Source organism: Ambystoma mexicanum, chromosome 4q, assembly GCF_040938575.1.
Source record: "Ambystoma mexicanum isolate Mex_15411 chromosome 4q, UKY_AmexF1_1, whole genome shotgun sequence".
In the NCBI taxonomy this organism is placed as follows: Eukaryota; Metazoa; Chordata; class Amphibia; order Caudata; family Ambystomatidae; genus Ambystoma; species Ambystoma mexicanum.
In genome coordinates this window covers 588,754,989-588,771,540 of record NC_090928.1, presented here as the reverse complement: position 1 = coordinate 588,771,540, position 16,552 = coordinate 588,754,989, and positions in this window count along the sequence as shown.

The following is a 16,552-nucleotide window of genomic DNA, read 5'->3' as shown; positions in this document are numbered from 1 at the left end:
CGGCAAGCCAAAGGATCTCCAATCAGCATATGGGAAAAAAGTGTAGAAGCGCAAGCGTTTTCTCTACTCTTTCCTACTGGAAAAGGAGGAAGGTACGATGAAAGAGCCACACAAATAACAGCATCAGAATACTGGTATTTATGAATGTATTCTGAAGACCCAGATTCAGATAAAACATGAAATACATATTCCACCTTCTCTTTCAAAGTGAACTAGCAACTCTATGCTACAGAGTTGCACACACATTGAAATGGGGTACCAATTTTCAAAATGTGTCTGCTACACAATTACTACAAAAAGTGCAAGAAAAAGAGGACGTTTTTGTCATGATGCCTACCCCCGAACATCCAGACCAAGTCCATCAGTCCAGGGAGCAGGGATTCAGACACCTATTGAAAACCCAGCCACCCCAGCTAGGGGCTATCTGGGTTCAGTATATGGGATCAGTCCTGGTACCAGGCTCATATGAATAAACTTACCTCATGCAGACCATGCTGCAAAGAATCCAAGCCAACGTGAGGCCTGGAAGGAACTACTTTGTTTCAGGGACTATTTTTTACTCGGGTGTGGTCTTGGGGAACTTCTTACCTGGGACTACTTTGGAGGCTATTTAAACCACGCCCGATGAGCAGCACACGCTTCGCGTTATTCTTTATTCTGCAGCGTAACGCTCACTGTGCCTGTCAGTCCAGCATCCAGTCTTCTGCCACGCCCACCTCGAATCCGGAGCTCCTAGAAAGAAGGGAAATAAGAAGAAAAGGTTAGAGCAAGAACATTACCTTCATTCTTCATCTGATCTTGGATCCTTCGCGCATCCAAACAAGGAAAAAGACTTTATTTTTTTACGCGTTGCACCGCCAGCTGCAGCGCCGCGCTATACTTACCAGTCTTCACAGCACCCCCTCGACCCGGCGCTGCTCCATCATTCATCGCCGAACTCCCGGCACCTAAGGGGACGAAGAAAGACAATAAGGTGAGCCGAGAAAACCAACAAAGACAATTTCTATTATCACTATAGACTTTCCGAGTTACCGCCAGCGATATTATTCTTCTACATGCCACATCGTCTTACGCTGCACCTGTAAGGAGAGAGAAAGCAACAGGTTAAGCACTGACATTTTTTACCGGACAGTGTTGGGTAACACAGACTCTTACCTAAACGCAATCAGCTGCTACGGGACAATCTCCTCTCGAATCAAGCTGCAAGACAAAGGAAGGAATCGGACAAGAGTGAATAACAGACATTTTGAACTCTTAAGACCCAAATACTTACGGCTCCTCTCCACTTACCTCGGAGTTAATATTCATCTGGAACTCACCCAATTCCTTCGGACCAGTGAAGTAACTGGTTATCTACGCGCCCCTGCACTCCATGCAGGATGGAGAGCTCATCATTCAAAACCATAAGGAGAATACTCCTACGGGTCAAGCAGACGAAATTGAGCAAGCCAGTCCAGTCAGTCATCTCTGCAGTACGAGTTACGTTGGTGGAGGCCGCAGCTATCCAGTTCCGACCGTCGCCCCTGTGGGAGCCAGGTGAGCGTAACAGTTTTACAGTCAAGCATTACAAATCTTTTAGCAAACATTCATGGTACAAAAGAATACTGGTTCCGACGACACAACACGAAGTACAGTGTATGATAAGAAAATTTGGCCCCCCCACATGGTTTGTGACATTAAGTTCTGCAGAATATGCATGGGAAGATTTGCACGATTTAATAGGCATAGCGAACAAAAACAAAACATAGATATAAAAACACCAGGAGAACTCTACTCTCTAGATCCAGTAAATGTATAAAGATATTTCCATCATCGCTTTATTGCCATGCTACACTTCATTTGTAATAAAACAGTGCCTCCCCTCAGAGAAGTGCAACACTTCTTTTGGAGAAAAGAATACCATGCCAGAGGAGCACCACACATCCACATGCTTTTGTGGATAAAATATGCTCCTAAATATGGTCAGGACAATAATGTCACTGTTTTGTAGTTCATTCAGAAATATGTCACTTGTGAAATCCCTTCACAAATTACACATATACATGCACAAATTTTACAATTTCAAAGACACAAGTGTGGGGCGTATTGTCAGTGCAAATATAAAAACAAAGTTAAATACTACACCAAATGCCGATTTGGTTTCCCTAGACCAGTTTCAACAACAGGTCAAGTGAACAACTTCATGTCTTCAGTTAGACATTGGGCCTCTTTACACGGACGGCGGTAAGGGTTAACGGTCACCGTTAATGGTACCGGTGACCATTAACCCTTACCACCTTACTACGAGGTCCCTTTGCGGGTTGGAGACTTTAATGCCTGCTTTTTGCAGGCGTTAAAAACCAACCCGCAAAGGGACCAGGGAGCTAATTACAGTACCGCAATTTGCGGTGCCGTAATTAGCACCTTCCCCATTCCCATTATGCCCTATGGGGCAAAAATGGAAATGGGGAAGGGGGAATTACCGCCCCACCAACCTTGGAATAGGGTGGTAATTCCCCTTTCCTCCAAGGCGGTGCCGGTATTTTACCGGCATGGACGAAGGTGCTAATAGCACCTTGGTCCACCGCCGTCCGTGTAATGAGGCCCATTGTGTCAAAAGTAAGTCACTTAAGAACACATACTGCATAAAAAGAACAGAAGGATCAAAGTACATCAATGATTACAATGCAATCATTGCCCTGCTATGGAATGCAAATATAGATATGCAATACATTGCAGACAATTCCACTGCAGTTGCACGATATGTCACAGCCTACTTAACCAAAGCAGAAAAAACAGAGCTCAAAGACCTCTGGGACGACATATCATCTGCCAAAACACTGTCACAGAAATTTTACATCTTAGGCATAAAAAGGCTCTCCCATAGAGAATGTGGCTGCTACGAAGCCGCAGACCATTTAACGGGTACTGCCTTGTATGGAAAATCTGAAAACATAGTATGACTAAGCCTTGGTCCTGCTAAATCCAGAAAAAGAGTCCTCAAATCATATGAAGACATAGAGACAATAGCCAAAAATGATCCCAACAGCCAAGACATTTTGAAAAACAAGTTACTAGACACATACTACCCAAACAGGAGTACCGCTTTGGAAGCCATGTGTCCATATCACTTAGACCAAAACTTCAAATACAAAAATTATATTAAACCAGAATAGAAGAAAGTTAGATACAGAGTCGAAAATTGTGAAGGCAGCCTAGTGAAACTTACCAAACAAAGCTTAATTAATCATATGAAATTGTCATTAAAAACTCCTCAACATAAAGAACTGTATTACATGTCCCTACTGCAACTTTTTAAACCATGGAGAAAAGAAGAAGATGTATTAGATACCCATGTCTCTTATGAAGATGCTTTCAAAGCAAATCAGAGCACTATAACAGACATAAACTTTACGCAGGACAAAACAATGTTCGACAATGAACAGCAACAAGAAGAAGAACTCCAGGCACAACTAAATATAAACACTCCTGACAGCAGTCAACCTTGTTTAACAGGAAGCCAAGAACCACTTGGACAGCCACTCTTAGCAAATGAGGCCAAATTAGCCATGACTGAAGTGGAAAACACCATGTACCAGTATGAAGGGTCTACAGAAAACGTTGCTATACTGAAATCACAATTAAACAATGAACAGCGTAGCATTTTCCTAGAAATAACAAAACAAATTGAACATGGTATGCAGCACGAAACTAAAACTTGTACCTGCCAAGACTACAAACCTCTAATGCTATATGTGAGTAGTCACGCTGGTTCAGGGAAAACATTCTTTAAAAAAATCAGCAGCAAGTTTCTCCAACAACTGACAAACAACAAACTGTCAGCTGTTGTAACTGCTCCCACAGGTTTAGCTGCCTACAACATAGGCGGTGTCACTTTACACCGATTACTACTCCTTCCAGTAGAACACCAAAACAAAGTAGACTACTACAAACTTTCTCCAGAAGCTGCAATGGAACTAAACAGAGTTTTGAAACAAATGAAAATGCTCCTAATAGATGAGGTGAGCATGGTCTCCAACCTAATGTTGGCTTTGATTCACCTCAGATTAAAAGAGGTCCTCAAAACAGACTACTATGAGCTCTTTGGAGGAAAACACATTATAGTTTTCAGAGATCTTCTTCAATTAACACCATTTAAAGGTGAACCTATTTTTAAAAGCTTAGAGCACAAACTATGCCATAAAACTCTTGGCAGCATAGGAAATGTCAATCTTTGGCAACATTTGCAATACAAAAAATTAACTGAAAACATGCGTCAGTCTGCAGACCTCACCTATGCCAAAATTTTGAAAAGTATTCGGATTGGTGTACTATCTAAGGAAGCATAGAGTATCTTGAATTCAGACGCATCCATCACCTATACGACCATAACTCATGTGTTACTGATGTCATGGAACAATTAGCACACAAAAATGTAAACTGTATGTCCTTGATGCCAACTCTTGCAAGCTGTGCACAATTCAATAAAACAATGTTGAAAAAAGAAATGCAACCAATAGTTCAAATTTTCTCCACAGACAAACTGGACGTGCACGGGATGACACTACCCATGTGTGAACAAGCCACAGCACAACTAAATACCTTAGAAAACTCTATCTCTAATGCTGCTGGTTTAGAGAAAATATTAAAATGATCTTTAAACTGTAGAGTAATGCTCAAACGTAACCTTGATGTGGAGCAAGGACTAGTTAATGGAGCACTTGGTACAGTTGTTGGCTTTCAAACATACCCATGTGACATTCACGTTTATCAATATTCACTTTGACAAACTGTCAGAGGTTAAAAGGATAGGATGCTGAACAGCCCGATTCCTTCTTTTCAAAGACATGCATGTACGCAGAGAACAATTTTCTAGCATATGCAGTCACCATTCATAAATCACAAGGTCTTATGTTTATGTTTACGTTTCTATTTATATGCTTGTAACGCGCCGAAAGCCTGCAGGCATCAGGGTGCGGGAACACAAATCAACAAACAGAAGACAACACATAATTACTACTGGTTCTTACTGGACAATCACACGATCAAGCATTGATAGATATTGGCAGCACAGTGTATAAAGAAGGCATGATCTATGTAGCACTATCACGCCTACGTACACTTGAAGGACTATTTCTAGTCAACTTTGATGCAAGTAAACACTCATGTTCCATGCATTCTAGAATACAATAGACTATGTGCACTCTACGCACCCCATCTCAAAACCTATCCTGTTCCTCAAAAAGCAAAAGTTTGTAAAAGAAAACTAGTTCAGACTCAAATTATACAGGATCTCACAACCATACCTCCAAATAAATTAAAAGAAGCTAATACTTCATCAATGACCACAACCAAAGAAGGATCTACTGCACAAACAAAACCAACTACCTCTTCAAAGAAGCAACGCACACTTCCAACAAATGAATTAGACACAGAACTGTGTGGTCCATTCAAATTTTCAAATACAACTGGTGTAAATTGCTATGCAAATGTAGCAACCAATATTCTATTCCAATTGCCACCAATTATTGAAAACATTTGCTTAAACGGGACAGACCAATTATGTTAGCAAATGTTAGTCCTTCACAGTAATGCAATCAACAATCCTGACAACACTTATAGCGGCTGATTCATGGAATTTGACGCTGAAAACAGGGATTTGTGCGCCATTCTACCTGCAAATCCGCATTTGTTAAACAGGGATTTGAAGGGCAGAATGGCGCACAAATCCCCATTTTTCAGCGCACAAATTCCATGAATCAGCCCCATAGTTTTTCTGGAATAAGGCAGGAATTGGACTACTGTGCTGGAATGGTCAGATTCACTATAAACAGATAAGAAGATCCACAAGAATGTCTAATGTACTTACTACAAGTACTGGAAAACAAAAACATACCTATAAATGAAATCTTCCAGATTTCATAAATATGCAAACATACATGTACTCTCTGCAACCATGTGGCACAGGAAGAAATCCCTACTGACCGCTTTGTGTATGTATCCATACCTAACTCTGAATCCATTCCATTTCAGCAACTTGTACAAAATTCAAACCATGGCAGATTATGTACTACTTGCAATTCTGATAATCGTTCCACCTTACAAATACAGTCACATAGTGAATACGTAATAGTAATGCTTTTGCGTTACAATGCAGATGATACCAAAAACAACTAAAAGCTGACTGGATTCACACATGGACAAGTATCACTTGGTAAGAAAACCTTCAAAACAGTAGGCATAATCTACCACACAGGAGCCACAACCAATGCAGGTCACTACACTGCATACATAAATAAGAAATGTGGATGGTTCCAATGTAATGATACTTCCATTACTCTAAAACAAAGATTACCAGCAAATGTTGTAAATGCTTACCTAATATTCTTAAGACCAAAATGTATTCACTATTCTGAGTATACACATCTACAAAATGTCCTCAATAACCTTTAAATCCATAAACAAATAGAATAAGACAACAGCTATCTAACAGTAAAAAACTATAAACAGTTAGAATACGCCAACTGGTATCTAACTACAACCAGACAACTGCAATATACATTTTTCTAAGGAAACACTCCAACACTTATTACATATAAAAATACCCTCAACAACTTCAAAATTATCGACAGTTAGAATACGCCAACAGGTATCTAACTGCCCCAAAATTCTGCAACAACCAAACAAATAAATGAATACTGCTAAACTTCAACAAGAAATAAACAATTAGAATACACCAACTGGTATCTAATTACAACAATAGTACTGCCACTTCCAAACCAAAAACCATACACCTATTCAAGTCCTTCTACTGAAATCAACCACTGAAAAATATTGTACCATAACGGTGAAAGTTTTTTTTTAAAATCCTGCATGTAGTTTTTTTTCCCACAGACCCAATGATTTTACGAACAAGCACAGGAACTGGGCAAATTGCACAGTACACTGGTTTGAAGCATAGTGCTTGTAAAGTACTAACTATGAGGGTCGACAACGTACAGAAATGTCTACTATGCAATGCAATAACTCATTACAAACTACCTTAATTAACATGTGATCCTTTTCTTGTATTACAGAGAATGAAAAAACAATATCTGCTCCAATTTCCCATACAATTAAAAAAACTGCATACAACCTCAACAAAGCAAACAGTAAGTATACAATGATTGGAGTCACAAACACCGCAACATAACACACGCATGAAAGCAAACACCTGACCACTTACCACAACCCAAAATGTTTGCTTGCATGGGTGTCTTATCCTGCGGTGGTTGTGACCAGTGCCTTCAGTCTTGAGTACATGGCATGGACAAAACACTGCATACAGCCTCAACAAAGAAAACGCTAAGCATACAATGATTAGAGTCACAACCACCACAACATAACACACCCATGCAAGCAAATACCTGACCGCTAACTACAACCCAAAATGCCTACAGTCTTAGGTACCAAAATTCTGAACACAATCCAACAAACCAACTACCACACACCATGTCCACTACTAGCAACCAGTACACAAACGTTTGAAAACATACCCCATATGCAGCCCACATAGCACACTCAAAATGTTAGCTTGCATGGGTGTGTTATGCTGCGGTGGTTGTGGCCAGAGCCTAGAGTCTTGGTGCATGGCCAATCATGCACCCAAGACTCTAGGCCCTGGCCACAACCACTGCAGCATAACACACCCATGCAAGCAAACACCTGTCAACTGATCACAACCCAAAAACATAACACAACCACCTCAAACCCTGTCCACTTCACTTGACATACTAAGACAGTACTTGCAGCCAATGCACAAACATTGCTGAGAAAGTAAGAATTCTTCTCTTTAAAATATCACTGTCTAAATATTTAGAGTCTGCATTTCTTAATTACTTTTTGATTGAGGAGCATTATAAGCTCAAACTTAAGAACAGCATACATTGTTGACAAATATGCAATATGGGATTTATTTAAACTGTTCAAATGCCCAATGGGCATGTTACCTTAATGATCATTATCCTAAAGTACCTTTATAACTGTAAAGATATCAACTGAGAAGATTAAATACTTCTTCTTTTTTAACATTGAATCCTCTCTCTCTTTTCTTTTCTTTTCTTCTTCTTTTTCCTGTTCACAACAGCCAAATATCTATAATCACCTCCCGATGAACCACTGAATAAAAGTGGGGAAACACGTGTAGAGGACAACAATTATTGTTTTTTTTCTCTTTGGATAAGCACAAGAGCTAAATTTATTTTAAAAAAAATACAACAAATAAAAGGCTCATTGTAGAGCGCCTATCAAACAGTGTTTTGAATTTTTTCTTTGTGTTCTATTTCAAGCTTTCGACAGCCTTGCTAGCTACTAAACACACAGGTAGGCATCACCTACAGGATTAAGATCTCTACCAACTTCAAGAATTTCCTATTACTCGCCTGGGCCACTCCATATCAAGGCTGATTTCGCAATTTTACAATGCACAAACTATTCAATGCATGCCCTCTCCACCCAATACTCAACTAACTACCCAAAACCAATACATCAGAGCATAATGAAACACCCAGTAGTGCAGTCAATGGTTGGTATGTCCGCGAATAGCCGCTGTGACTGTGGACACTGCGATCGCATCACTGCCTTCGTCCACCTAAACAAATACAGCATTTGACCCATCTCTCACTCCCCCAGCCTCTCCAGCCACTCTTCCACACCAACACGCTCCCCAAAATTCGGTTTCTGCTCTCTTCCACTCTGTGCTGTCCGCGGATGCCTGCGGATCCAACAAGGCGGACACATTGGGAAAATGTGACACACCTCACGCTTCACGCCAACCAATTGGCAAACCTGCCTGTCCGCGGACATGACATAGGCCCTCTGGCCAATCGGTGTCCTATCTACGGACCGAACTGGGAAGTGTGTCTGCAGAGCGGACCTCGATATCACTCATTTTTTAGGACCTACTTTTTGGTCATTTTAAAAAAAACTACTGGACGGATTTCCAAAAGCAAGTTTCCGAGACCAAACCGCCACTCCTGCCGCAAATTTGGTGAAAATCCCTCCAGCGGTTTTGGCTGTAGGCATGAGCAAAGTTTTTCTCCATTCAGTCTACGGAAAAAAAAGAAATTTTGGGACCACCCTATAACTTTGTCCTCCCTTGACCAAACCTCACCAAACTTTACAAATAAATTCATCAATCATATTTGTGATGTCATCTTTGATGTCCTGGGTGTTATTCTTAGCAGTGCACGGTGGTGGCGCGAGTTATGGTTTTTTAGCTTACCATAACTGGCGAATTTCAGAGGTTTTTCGGTTTTAACCATAACGTCCCTTTAACAATGTTTTTTTCACTGAATTTGATAGGTTTTTAGTAGCGCAACTTAACCATAACGTCCTTTAACAAAGTTATTTCATTGAATTTCATAGGTTTTTATTATTGCAACTTAACCATAATGTCCCCTTAACAAAGATTTTTCATTGAGTTTCGTAGGTTTTTATGAGTCCAACTTAACCATAACGGCCCCTTAACAAAGTTTTTTCATTGAATTTCATAGATTTTTATTAGTGCAACTTAACAATAACGTCTACGAACATCTGACTTCATTGCGGACCTTCCGTACAGTGCCACATGACCATATGCTGGCACCAGGCATGATGACGTGTCCAAGAACCCATCCGCACTTCACGATAAGATCTGTGCTTTACGGACAGTTTGGAACTGAATTTTCTACTGATCCAGGAACTTTCAAATTCAAAATTTCCCTTGCACAGCTCCAACACCTATTCCTACTCATCAATTAACAATCTAGTACACAGTACATACTTTTAGCAAAACTGCTATTTATCTTAAACTGGAATCAGCTAATGCCATCCCTCCTCCTCAAGAGACACCACCACTGCTGTAATCAAGGAGCATGAGAAACACTGCCCCCTACCTTAGAAATAACACACGTGCAACCTTTTCCCCTGTCCACCTGCCCCTCCATATGAGTGTTTGGTGCCTCTTCCCTCATTTCCCTCCTCACCTTTCATTCTAAGCTCTCTTGCCAAAAAAATGCACCCAAAAACAATAAAAGAAATGTTCCTTTAGAACCACCTTTCACAGTTAAAAAAAGAACTAAAAAAAAGTATGGACTCAATCTACTTTATTTCCATTTGCATTTTGTGTTATGCTAATGGTGATATTGTGGCCTTTATCCCCCGTTCCATGGATTGAAAGGTGGATACCAACCTCGCAAGTTATCAGCCCAAGAGAAGCGAGGGTGGATAACGAGGTCTCCGGCCCATTATCACCCCCATTCCAGCCCTTGTAATAGGGGATAAAGGCCATTAGCACCCTAGTTTCCCAAAGTGGGAACCCGGGGTGCTAAAAAAAGGATTTTTCTTCCATCCCGGTGTAGGAAGAAAAGTCCTTTTCCAAGATGGCCACCATGGAAAGGGAAGGCGGGGTTCCATACACAACCCCACTTCGCTTTCCATGGCAGCCTGCAGAAGGCGAAAAGAGAACCCTATGACCATACTACCACAAGCACATTTTTCTTCCCTTTCAAACCTATCCCAATTTCGAATAACTTTACCACAAAGCCAGTCCCAGGTGGACATGGCTACTTTAACCCAATGTGTTGTCCCTCGTGTTCATGGCCAGTAGCCTGATTGTCCGGATCATGACCTTATTCCAAGACCCGAACAATCTGGCCACTGCCCATGGCCACAGGCTACACCTCAGTCACCAAAGGTAAATCCCTATTTTTTGTACCTACATTATGACACTTGTCAAAAAACAAAATCCATTGAGACTTTACGTAAACATTTATATCTAGATCTATAATCTTTTTGCAAACCTTTGTGTAGATTTGTTAAATGGCACCTCATTTATAAGCCTTTACATTATATTGGAACCCCCTCTAATTTTTGCCCCCTTGACAAAATCCCACCAAACTTCGCAAAAACATTAAAATACAGTTCTATTATCAGTTTGCCAAATTAAGTGTACATTCATCAAATGGCCCCTCATTTATAAGCCTTTACATTATTTTGAGCCCCCCTCTAATTTTGCCCCTTCTTGACAGAGTCCCTCTACCTTTGAAAACACATTTGGAATCAGGACGAGAATATAATTACAAAATTTCATGCGGTTTCATTGAGGGGTGCCAAAGTTATATGCCATCCAAAAACTGCCCCCAAACATCGGAAGTGTCCCTGAACTTCTCAGGACTGTTCGCGAACACCCAAACTGTTCGTGGACTTTCGCTGCAAAAATACCCCTTTATTTTTTGCTTCTTGCAGCCATATTCCATCACCCCTCAACTCCCAAGAGATTATTTGAGAAGTTTGACAAGTGCAATGGTGTGTTTTTAATCTGTTTTTACTGCGATGTCCGTGAATCCAAGATGGCGGGCATTTCCAAAAATCTGACGCACCTCACGCTTCACGTCAACCAATCAGCAAACGGGTTGCGTGTCCGTGGAAATGACGCAAGCCGATTAACCAATCGTGTCCTGTCCGCAGAGCGGACATAGATATCACTAATTTTTTTGCCTTACGTTTTGGTCATTTTAAAAAAACGACTGGACAAATTTACACCAAATTAACAAAAGCACGCTTTCAGGACAAAGCCGCCACTCCTACCGCAAATTTGATGGAAATCCGTCCAGCGGTTTGGGCTGTAGGCATGAGTGAAGTTTTTTGCCATTATGTCTATGGGAAAAAATGACATTTTGGGACCCCCCTATCACTTTGCCCCCCCTGGACCAAACGTCACCAAACCTTGCAAACAAATTCAGAGTGGGCCATGTACTTTATTTGAAAAGTTTGGTAAGGATTCATCCAGGGGGAGCAAAGATATAAGCAGCCCAAAAAGTGCTCTTCCTATGAGATGAGCAACTTAACCATAACTACATGGCCACTACCACAGGCCATGTAATATATATATATATATATATATATATATATATATATATATATATATATATATATATATATATATACAAACAAAACAAGAGGGGTGGCAGGGGCACTACTCTGGGTCGAAGCTGCAGTAAGCTCAAACAGTCCAAAGATGTTCTCCTCCTAGCGCGCTTTCATGCCTTAGCAATCTTCAGGGAGGTTGATTGGATGCAGGTGTGCAGGGTTAAATCCCTCTGGTGTGTACCAGCCAGTGGCAGCAGCAAATTCTGGTAACTGTAGTGTAGAGCCAGCCAGGATCCAACTCTCCCCCATTTTCAATGTTAGCCCTCAGTGGGGAGGGGGAGGGAGTAACCATCAGTATGGCACTCCAAGTTAGGAAAGAGTAGCCCAGGTGCACCTGTTTTTTGGCTTTCTGTGGCCATATCCCATCTCTCCATTATCACCCCTCAACTTCCCTGAGATTGTTGTCTATGGATAGTATGCTGGACAAACAGTTTGGAAAACACATTTGGAGTTATTTGATGGCTGAAATAGGGCATTTAAAGGGTAGGGCAGTGGAATAAAGATGAGATGGAGTTGGATTTATAGTTGACAGAATTGTTGGCAGATGGCGCCTATTCGCTGTCAAATTTGGTTTCTGCTAACATTATTTCAATTGTGGGGGAGTCAGGGCGGGTTTTGTTATTTGAAGGTGTACTGTACATATCTGTTATATGATTTAATTATTTTGTGGTGGCTACAGCCATGCCCCCAAGAATCTGGCCACTGGCCACACAGACTATAGTAATATGTGTATAGTAATTATAGGTACAGTAGGGGCCTATACAGTACTTGTAATATGGTGTAATGATATTATTGAAGTGTGTATGGTATTTATGATTATAGTACAATTGAGCATTGTGCTTATGGAATATGTATTTGTTTATATTTGGTATGGTTAGCTAGTTTCACACAGTAATAAAGCTGGAATCTCCGGTTCTTTTTCTGTGAAAACAAAACTGCATAATTTGTTAAGCAGGAGAGTTTGAAAGCTTTAATTGCATAACATTTTATACATACATATTTACTTTTCTTGACCCTCAGAAACAATACATTCTATGTACTATAATTGGTACAACATTAGTGTGTGCTACACTGTTGCTGTATTGACATGAAATAATCATTGGGTCATTGGGAAAGAAAATCCATAGTGGATTAAGAAAAACTATTATAATTATGTGAGTGTAAGTGTGATTGTATGTTTGTTTAAAGTGTGTTGTAATGAAGGGAATCTTTAAAGTAGTTAGATACCTGTTGGCGTATTATAACTACATTAGACTTTATGTAACGTTTTGTAGTAACTAGAACTGTGATGGCGTATTTGAAGTGTATTGCAATGAAGTTTATTTTTGAAGTAGTTAGACACCTCTTGGCTATTCTAAATGTTTATTGTGCTACAACATAGTGACAACATTTGGGTTGAAAGAATATTAAGGAGACATTTGTTAGATTTGCTGGTAAGCTATGTTCTGAAGTAACGGGGGTGTTATTAAATTCAAAACAACCACTTCTTTTTTAACATATGCAGTATGGTTCCCTGAAGTGGTTGTGACACCAGTGGACACCGCATGTGCCATCCGGGTCTTTTAAGGATGCCTGGCATGGAAAGGGGACTGCAGAGACAGCAGACAGTCAGGGATGTCTGCAGACATCGGCAGATCAGCCAATCAGGTTATTTGGGTGTGGCATACAGGACGAGAGGGTAGCAGGAGTTTTGTTTGGTGAGTGCACTGACGATGGCTATGAGTATGTCTTTCAGGGGTCCTACCCGAGGATTGGCAAATATAGACACATATTTAAGCTCATGGATATTCCATGTATATTAGCAAAGAAGTCCATTGCAATGGTGTGGAAATCAGCTTGAGGGCCAAGGTATGAAAAATGGTACAGCGAGCTGGAGCACTGGACGAATGAAGAGGGGTGAAGGAATCTCCAAGGCTGGTGGTGAGTCAAGCCCAGCATATGAAGTCTGGAAGACACTAGTCTGGGAAATGTTCCACTCGCCTGATGACAAACCCCCGTGAAGGTACTGACCATGGTCTAGGTCTTGGGTAACTCACAGAACCATCGTTACTATGGAGGTGCTAATCAGCTTAACCAGCTTACTCCCTGATACCAGAAGCACTAATGCAACATTGACGCCTCACTAACCCACTTGCAGAACTCATGGCCAGGTGGAAGTATAAGTGAAGACTTGTTGTTAGACTGTTGACTGTTTATCTGTTTATGTTCATGTGTTGCACAGTGTGTGCAAAATGCTGTTGGTTAAACACGCCATTTGTCATATCATTTGATATAAATGCCAATAAAAATATTTTAAAATAAATGACTATGGCCCTCATTACGACCCTGGCAGAGTGGGTTTACGCCAGCGTTATTCGCGGCGGACCCGTCTGCCCTACTACGAGTTCCCGTAGCGCCATGGAACGTTTTCCGCCTGGTTTTTCCGGGCGGAGAAATCCATGGCGCTACGGGACCTTGATGTTAATTACGCCACCGTATTTTGCGGTGGCGCAATTAACGCCTTCCCCACTCCCATTATACCCTATGGGGCAAAAATGGGAATGGGGAAGGGTAAAATGGGGATTGGGGATTTACCGCCCCGCCAAGGTCGGCATGGGGCGGAAAATCCGCCAACCTCCATGGCGCTATCGGCAGCTTTCCGCCGTGCTCCGCGGTGCATTTAGCACCGCGATTTCCGCCAGGGTCGTAATGAGGGCCTATGTCTTTGTGGAAGCAAAGTATATGGATTCTGTGTTAGGCTTACCTGGCTCCCACAGAGGTGTCGATCTGGACTGGACAGCTGCGGTCTCCACCAATGTGACGTGCAAGTGGAGAAAGTGCATTAACCACCCATGGAGTTGAGCGTAAATCCCCCCACCCCGCTGTTCTCCCCACTGATCACCTTGGATGTTCCCTCTTATAGTCTCACCTGATAATTTGAAAAGATGAGCTCTCCATCCTGCATTGAGCGCAGGGGCGCGTAGATAACCAGTTGCTTCACTGGCTCGAAGGAATTGGTGAGTTCCAGGACAATATTGACTCCGATATTCCCGGCAAGACGCCGTAAGTATGTAGTTCGTAAGAGTTCAAATGCCTGACTTTCACTCTTATCCGATTCCTTGCAGGTTGCAGCTTGACCCTATTGAAGAGTTCCTCGTGGCAACCGGTAATGTTCTGGTAAGGATATGTAACCTGTTGCTTTCTCCCTTATTCAGGCGCTGAGAGAAAGTATGAAGTCTCGGGGAATAACGCCTCCGGCGGTAAAATCAGGTAAGTCTTTTGTGGTGAGGAGGGTACCCCTTGTTAGTCCCTTGTTTCACCTTGCAGTCCTTTTGTTTCCCCTTAGGGGCCGGGGTTTGGCTAGGATTCGGTGGAAGCTGCGCCGACCCGTGAAGAATAGTACCCCCGGTGGTAAAATCAGGTAAGTCTATGGGGGGTATTCCTCTGTGTATTCCCTTGGCTCACCTTGCTGTTCTTGTCTTCTCCTTAGGTGCCGGAGTGCAGCGGTAACATGCAGGAGGATGCGGTGAAATGTGAAGATGCTGCGAAGGCCGGTGAGTTCAGCGTGGCGCTGCAGCAGGCGAGGCGACGCACATAAAATAACTTTTCTCTTCCAGCTCGAAGGTGCGATGGATCAGGAATTCAGGTAAGGATCAAAGGTATTGCTCTTGTTCTAAACTTTTCTACTTCTTTCTCCCTTTTTCTAGGAGCTCCAAACTCGAGGCGGGCGTGGCAGATGACTGGATGCAGACTTGCAGGCACGGTGAGCGTTACGCTGCTGGATGCAGAATGACGCGAAGCGTGTGCTGCTCTTCGGGCGTGGTGTAAATAGCCTCCAAAGTAGTCCCAGGTAAGTATTCCTCCCCAGCCCCACCCGAGTAAAAAAAATAGTCCCTAGGAAAAATAGTCCCTTCCAAGCCTCATTTGGCTTGGAGCTCTTGCAGCATGGTCTGCATCAGGTAAGTTTGCAGCATGGTCTGCATCAGGTAAGTTTTAATCTATGAGCCTGGCGCCATAGGCACCAGGACTGACCCTCCATATGAGCCTGGCCCCATAGGCGCCAGGACTGCACCCAAATAGCCCCTAGCGGGGGTTGTTGGGCTTGCTTGGGGTAACTTGATGCCTGCTTCTGGACCATCTGCACGCTACGATTACACAAGCCTTTAAGGAAGCAACTACACATTTAAAACAGGCGAAAGAAAGATACAAGAAAGATGCTGATCGGCATAGAAGTGATTCTAAGTCTTGGGGTGGGTCAAGGTCTGAGGTTCGAGGATGGTGCCCATATAAGATATGAAAGGGGCTTTGTCCAGTTCCAGAGTGTACTGAATTATTGTATGCATATTTGGCGATCCAAAGAATGTCTTTTCAATTACTCTCCGTCTGATGTAACATACAACGCAGGTATTGTTCGAGAGTCTGGTTGGTCCTCTCCGTTTGACCATCGGTCTGGGGGTGGTGACTGGTTGATAACCTCACATCGATTTGCGCCAATTGACAGCATTTTTTCCAAAAATGTGAAATGAATTGACTGCCCTGGTCAGAGACCAACATGGACGGAAATCCATGTATGCGAACAATGTTTTTGAGGAATTCTTTGGCCAGGATTGAGGCTGAAGGTAGTCCTTTTAAAGGAATAAAGTGG